Source organism: Gorilla gorilla, chromosome 11 (genome assembly GCF_029281585.2).
Source record: "Gorilla gorilla gorilla isolate KB3781 chromosome 11, NHGRI_mGorGor1-v2.1_pri, whole genome shotgun sequence".
In the NCBI taxonomy this organism is placed as follows: domain Eukaryota; kingdom Metazoa; phylum Chordata; class Mammalia; order Primates; family Hominidae; genus Gorilla; species Gorilla gorilla.
In genome coordinates, this window is record NC_073235.2 from 95,177,470 (window position 1) to 95,185,903 (window position 8,434).

Sequence of the window (8,434 nt, forward strand, 5' to 3'; positions counted from 1 at the left end):
AAATAAGAAGGGAGCAGAATATGTAGAAGTGGAACTAAAAATGGGCAGTTCCAGTTTCTAAATAACAAATTTATACCCTTAAAAACTGTACATATACATACTAGTTTTAAGGTGAATTAAAATTATAAAAGGGTAGACTTCTGGCATTTTCTGACAGCATGCCCCACATAAATAAGGAGTGTGGAAAGGGCAAGTAATGAACAAGAATTAGTCATTGAGAGTAATCAGATTGATTTGTAATCATGGGAGTTTCAACAAAACGTCAATGACAGATGGAAAAAAAACATAAAATACAAGTTTGTTCTCCATTAAAAACAATCAGGCAAAATATTGAAAAAAATTTTGTCTTAAAGAAAATAAAAATATCAATACGAGGGGTAATGCTTACTATTACATTCAAAACAATGATGAAAGTGAGTTTTTATTATACATATTAATTTGAAATTTAATTAACTATCTACCATTAACAGAGTGTAATTTAACTCCATACCATGTTTTAGTTTCCAATGGGTAAACTAAATCTAAATAATTTTTAAAGAGAAAACAAAATTAAAAAGTACTTCCTCCGTATATGGTTTTGGTACTTGAAAATGAATCTCATTCCATAAATTAAGGCATGTATAAAAATTTAAATAAACTTAAATCCATCTTGCTATCCCACCATGTTTCAGGAAATTTTATCTTATTTATTCTTAGGGCTTCTGCTTGAGGTCTGCAAAGTTCTGATGGCTTAACTTGCATGAAAGGCCCTAGATGGCCCCTACCATTCATTAATATTGATGTCCATGCTGGTTATCAGTGAAATCCCCATCACCCCTTCAGGCTGAATTGCCCTCCTGTCTCTAAATCACCCTCAAAGTTGTTAGAATCTTGAAAGAGACTTCTTTTTGGTTTATAGCTCCATAAGTCATTCTACACTCATTGTATGAGTCCCTGCTATCTCCCTTGGGCACTGCCACTGAGTTTTGCTTAAGTTTCTACAACCTGTGGTACAAACACCCTAAAACTTTTTCCAGCTTGGGAGAAAAAGATGACCTCCCATATGTGCCTATTGGCTCCCTCCTCTGGACACCTAATGTAAGCTCTAAATAGAGTTTAGCCCTTTTTTTTTTCCCTAGAAGAAGAGGCTTTTTTTCCCAAACATTAATATTTCAGTTGGTCACATATACAAAAGTGATTCTTGAAATGTCTAAAGTATCATGCAGGGAGAGACTGTTATAAGGTTTTTCTGAAACATTTTAGAAATTAATGGTTATATGGATACTGAAATACGACTAAAGACTTTATATTGAGTTTGTATAACAAAATGAATAATTCTGTTATACACACATACACACGCACACAAATCAAACCTGAATTTAGAATACAGAGAAACAAACATATATTTGCCATCAAAGAATAAGCTCCATTTTGCTTCATTTATAGGAGACAAATTGGTTTTATGAGAAAAGAAAATAAATAAAATGATTTGGTAAAGTCTCAAGAGTCTCAGATATGTGCTAATTTCTTTTCATGTTAAAATAAAAGATAAAATATTTTATGTCTATAAATATATTTGAAAATCAGAAATAACAAAATTTAAGATAAATATTGCACAAGAAAAATAATTTTAAACCTTTTAATGATGTTTCAAATATACATATTTATATAAATTGAATTGAAAGATGATCTTTAAACATAAATATATATGAATATTAATGATAATACTGTTAAGAAAATTACTTTTTTTTGCACTTACATATTAAAATAGTAGAGAAAAACAGAAAACTTATAAAATGATAAAAATGCAATGTAACTAATTTGAAAGAAAATATTCAAGGTAACTTGCATTTTAATTAAGCAAATAAGTTTTAGATGAATTTAAAAGATGATATTTTAAAATAATACAACTCTTTTATGAATAAAACTGTTAAAAATATTTCATTACTTTTTAAATTAATTAATGTTACCTACATAAATACATTACTGAAAATTCTCCAGGGCTCATTAGTTCTTCTATTTCTATTTTCTTAAGATATAATATTGGAATTTAGAACTTAAAATCTGAGATATTTCTTGTTATCTAACATGAGCATTTAATTCTATAATATTTTAAAACTTTCATAAATTAAAATTATACAAACATTGCTTTAGCTACGTCCTACAAATTCTACTGTCCTCTCAATTCATTTCTAACATCTTCTATAGGTAATCAATTTCATTATTTTCTTGTTTCTTATAGATATATTTTTTTCATAAAAATAACCCCCCCAAAATTATATTCTTTTTCTTGTTATGGAAGAATATAACATGCTATGCAGTCTCTATTTCTCCTCTTTTTAAAAAAATTTAAGAGTATATCCTGGAAATCACTCTATGTCAGTTTATATATATTTCCTTCTTCTAGTTTTATATTACCCAGCACTACATTGTGTGAATGCATCATATTTTAATTACTTTCCCAAATATGGGCAATGACATTGTTACCAATATTTTGTAATTGTGAACAAGACTGTGAGGAATAACCTTCTGCTTATGAAATTGTTTATTGTTGGAAGTGTGCCTTCACGGTAGACTTCTATTTAATGAGATTTCTGGGTTAAAAGGTAAGTTCACTTGAGGTTTGTTTGGTCCTCTGGAAATGTTTTGCCACTGCATTTTCACCAGGATTGTGTAAAAGTTGTTTATTTTTCTGCCTAATTGCATTTGCTAAAACCTCTAGTGAAATGATAAATTGTGGCAGAAATAGTAGTCAGACTTTCCTGGATTGACTAAAAAATGTCTCTAATGTTTGTTATGCATTTAAGATACTGACTTTAGCACTAAAGTATTTCTCAATTATGTTTTTAGATGACTTAAAAATTAAGAAATAGTTGTTAAAATTTATTGAAATTATTTGTAGCATGTATGGGAATAAGCATATGTTTTTCTCCTCAGAACTATTGATATATTATATAATATTAGTGCATTTTCTAATATCAAACCAACCTTGAATTACTGGATTTAATTTCACTTAGTCTTTAGTCATTTTGTATTATTTGTTATCTTATGCTCTCTTTTATGATATTATATTTAATATTTTTACAGGAATATTTTTTCATAATATTGGTCTAAACTTATTTATATTTTCTTTATCGGATTTAAGACACAATATTTTCCTTGTTGTATAAAAGATATTAGGATTGTTTTATTTTAGAAATGTTTGGGAACAATTTATAGTGTATCAGTACTATCTGCTCTTTGAAAGTTTGGCTAAATATCTTAACACAATCATATAAAGAAAAAAAACTTCATACAATAACCAAAACACATTTATCAGAGCAAAATGTTCGTTTAGATACATACAATCCAAATAATCTATGAGCTTTGATTTTCCCAATAAATGATAAAATTAGCTAATCACAAAGATCATTTTAAAAGGGAGGTAATAGGTCAGGAAAGAGAAAATATGCTACCCTGCTAACTTTGAAGATTGAGGATGGGCCCATGAGCCAAGAAACGTAGGTGGCCTATAGAAATGGAAAAAGGAAAGGACAAATTAATAGGTATCTGCTGAAGTCTCCAGAAGGAACACATCCCTAAGACTTCTGACTTCTAAACCTGTAACAATAACTATGACTGGTTTCAAATCATTGAATTGTGGTAATTTATTTTAACAGTAATAGGAAACAAATACAAATTTCCTGAATGGAGACCAACTAGATTGCCTATACATTTACCATTAGCTTCAAAAACTCTGTTGTGTAGTTAGGAAAACTGAAGGACTTGGTTTAGAAAGTGAGTGAATATATGCTGTAAAAAATGGTGTAATATTTTGTATAACTGGTTTTCTCTGAATTAGCTGGGAACATAAAAAGATTCATCTAATATTTTCTTTAACTCTACTGAGGAAAGAATCATGGAGCAAGACAACACTGAAGGACTGTAGTTACAGTAAGCTTAAACAGGTGAAATTCTGAGTTTGGTCCTCATTTGTTGCCAAGAAAACAGATAAAATCTTTTGTACATTCATATTGTTGTTGCTGTTTTTTAATATTGCTTTTGCAACTGCACCTATAATTTTTAACATCCAGAATCTCAGAACTTAAGGTTTTATGTTTTTTGGAAATCAAACCACCTAAAAAGGCTAAATTAGATAGAAAAACATTGTTCACAAAGCAGCTCTTCAGTCATTATTTTGTTAAAGCTGATTTAGATATTTCTCAGAATTTTAAAGAGTAAATGAAAAATTAATAGTTATTCAAGTCCAATTTACAAGAAAAATAATTAAACTTTTTAAAAATTAGATTTCTATGAGCAATGTGATTATGTTTGGATAGACTCATAAAAGTGCTACATTTATTATAATATAATTTAGAAAACTGGTGGCACTTATATATCTAGGTATCACACATACAAATATTTCCCAAGTCCTTTTTTTGACAAAACTTCAAAGCAAGTGCAGAACCAACTTTAAAGATTCCCTAGTGGCATAATTAACACTTCTAGATCTTCTTCTAGTTAATCACTGGGGACACTTGACTAATGTGGATTTAACTGCTAATTCAAAAGTTTTCTTTAAACTACAGTACAACTTTAATTTTTTAAATAGTCTCTAGTTAGAATTGCATAGCTCAATACTAATAACTTTATTTTTGAAGAGGTGAATTCATGTTAACATTTTACCAAGTGAAATGTCAACACCCCTTAGAGCTATTGTGGCTACATCAATGTCTACTATCTCTGGAGTCATTTTTTAAAAATCACAGTTAAAATTAGTATTAATCATGCATTTTTCAAAGATGTAAAAGAACATATCAATTCACAGTTGATTAGTTTTTCCTTCAGAATTAATAAAAGCATCACCAAAGAGATAGTGCTACTTAAACTGCATGTTTAAAAATTTGTGTTAATTTATTTGTAACTTGGTTAAAAAAATCCACATAGAATCATATTTCTAAAAGAGAATAAAACTAATTATAAAATATGACTTATTTTATACTTTCCATCATTGTACATGTCTGAATATTAGATCAATATTTTTGTACTTAATGACTTTTAATCTACTATTCAAAGTAAGTTTATATAAGTAAACAGGAGGTTGGTCCCTTATATCAATGACTTTCACACTTTTGAATATTCATTGATTCTATTTAGACTTTTATTTCAATTTTATATCCTTACACTGGTATATTCTGAGTCTTGAGGTTTAAGGTTACTCATAAGCAGAGGCAGGCATAAGTTTGCAGCAACAGGATTGTCAGTAACTTGAGAGCAAATCTAAATCCATCAATTCAAGGAATACAGAGCACCGACTATGTGGTGCTTACAAATCCTAAATCCTAGGACTTTGTGACTATGTGAAAGGCACTTTTCTAGGATTCGGAGAAACAATGGTTAAAAAAAAAAAAAACCCCACACACAAAACAGAGCTCCTGCTTTTATGAATCTTATATTCTAGTGACTCTGAATAAGCAAAAGGACTCTCAGTAACAGGTTTGAAGAGAGCTACTGACCTCTGCATTTTTTCATGGATTAGGGCTTGTATGGGTAATTCTTGCTCAAACCACACATAGATGATTATGGAATACTACTGTAATTCATAACATTAATCTACATTTCAAAATGAGTTGTAAGAAAATTTATATTAAAACAATAGCAGAAACAATCACCTGTGTGAAGTACTTCAAGAACAGAATAAAACAATGTAATTACTGTGAACCAGAACATAACTACTAGTATCTAAACATTACTGCAAATATTAAAATAGAAGGCTATTTATGGTTGAAACCTGCATTATTCATTAAACCTTATACTGTTTTATTATTTTATGGAGATTTAAAGCTGGTTATATAAATTACTTCTGGATAAAGAATGGAATCATATGTTGCAAGCCCTATTATATAAGACAATAATCAAACAATACATAGACATGTATTTATAAATGTCTAATGTTAAAGATAGTGTTATTACTTACAAAGTATTTTTTAACCTTAGATTTAGATAGCATCTCAGTATTAAGTGAAATGAACTGAAAATTAATTATAATCATTCTGGGGATAAAATTACGTTTTTTATAATATCCGCAGTTTATACCCACAATAACATAAATTATCTGGAAAAATCCCATTAAAGACCCATGTTATTCAACAAAAGTGCCTTACCAGTCGTTCTGCTAACAACAGTTATTTAGCAGGTTACAAGTGTAAATAAAACACCTGAGTAAATTTTAGATCATAATGTGAAGGAATAATCCGAACAATGATGTCTAGTATTTTGTTGTATCAGTTGGCTGTCCTGCAATGATTCAACTAAGAACATTCTGTGCTTATTATCCAGTAAAGAAATGACACAGAAGAAATTTGAGGGCAAAGGGAAACTACATTATGCGTAAAAGTAAAGCTTCACCCATGATAGAAAGAATTCCTAGGGCTTGGAAGAAGGATGAAAAATAAAGTAATGAAGCTGATAGGGTGTGAAAAGAGAGAGCTAACCCCAGTGGGACCTTGCCTTACATGAGTTAACATTCAGAGAGACTGCCCAACTAAAATTTTAGCAAGCACCACCCATCTCTTAGTCTGTGAATTGCATGAGTGTCAAGCTAGAGAACACACACCATTTAGTCTTCTTTTTATAAGCATCACACAGTGCCTTTACCAAAGTATTGGCGGAGTTAACTGGCTTTTCTTTTAGCATCTCTTCTTTCATGAACATTGAGCATAACTTCCATTGACCATTCAAAAGGGATGATACTTAGGCACGTCTTGAGACTTTGCTGTATTCATAATAAAATTATCCCATAAGGACACCCCTCATTTCTGCTAAAGTGCCACTAACACTTTTAAAGTTTCAGGTTGTTGGCAAGTATCTAAGATAAAGAGACAGCCTATGTGCTTAGTCCACCAGTGATGGCAGAAAGGAATGGCTCATGAACCTGTCTACATGTGGAACTAAATGGCACCAACTCAACATCATTCCCCCTCCCATTTGCCACACTAAAAATAAATAAATAAATAAAAGACTTATATTTCTGAGTCATGTTTAAAATTAATTAAAATGATGTTTGTATGAGTCCATTATGGCATTAAACCAATTCCACAAAGTAGTCTAGGGAAAACCTCATGCTATCAGATCCCTCTTGCGTTCTGCCATTTCTGAAAAAAAGATGTTCATTGCAAAGTGATATGAGCACTGGAAAGGTACTAATTCCAATTTGATTCTAATTGGATGAGTGACATGGGTAAGCGATTCTAAGCATTTGTTTTTTTTTCAGTAGTATGGAATTTAATTAGTTCTCAGTATGTTAGTGAAGATTGAATGAAAACATGCATATGTTTCCATGTATTATAAATATTTTAAAATGCAAAAAATTAGTCTAATGAATATATAAATATAAAGCATAACAATAATAATACAATACCACCCATAAAGTCATCATCTAATTTAAAAACTAAAACATTAACACTTGAATCTCCATTGCAACATCTTTCCCGACTTGTGTTTTTTTCTTTTGCTTTTAAAATTTTTGTTTTATCATATGTCTGCATAAGATTATATAGCTTTCCTTGTTTTAAGCTTTTTAAATAATATATTGTAGTTGTATTATTTGTGCTTTGCTTTTTTTACTTAACATTATGGTTCTAAAATTCAGAAATGTGTTGGGCATGTATAATTTGTATATTTTTAATCTCTTTGACATTCGACTATATAAATTTCAGTTTGTTTATTGACTCCTTTGTCTATAGATACTCTGCTATTTCTGTTTTTGCTGTTACAAAAATAATGCTGTTTTAAATTTCATTTTGTATACTTTTTTGAGGCATGTGTGTGAGTTATTCTAAGGTAAAAAAATAAGAAAAAATTGCTGGGTTATAATATTGTCACATGCTCGAATTTACAAGATAATGCCAAATCATTTTTCAAAGTAATTATACCTATTTATACTACCGGTATGAGTATATTGGTGCCCACATAGTTGCTTGTTCTGCCAAAGTTTGGTATGATCGAACAATAATTTTTGCCCATCAAATGGCATAAAATAAAATCTCAATGTGCTTTTAATTTGCATTTTCTATGTTTAAGAATGGTTTCTTTTTTAACCATTTATAATTTACTTTTGCTGAAATGTTTATTATTTTTTCTCCCCATTTTTTCCTATTGGATTGCTTTTCTCATTAATTTATAAGAATTTTATATGGTTTAGATACTAATTATTATATTACTGAAAATATCTTTATCAGTTTGTTGTGTATTTTCTACTTTATGTCTTGTGATGGATAAAAGTTTTAAACTGTATTGTGTTGAAGTTAACATTTTTAAATTTTATAATCAGCATCTTTAATAATCTCTTTATAAAATTTTCCTTTACATAGATGTCATAAAGATACATCTCTATAATTTCTTATATTTTTTTGGCGTACGTACATTAAGTCATTTTATCATTTTTTAGTAATAAATTGCAGTTATTTATGAAACA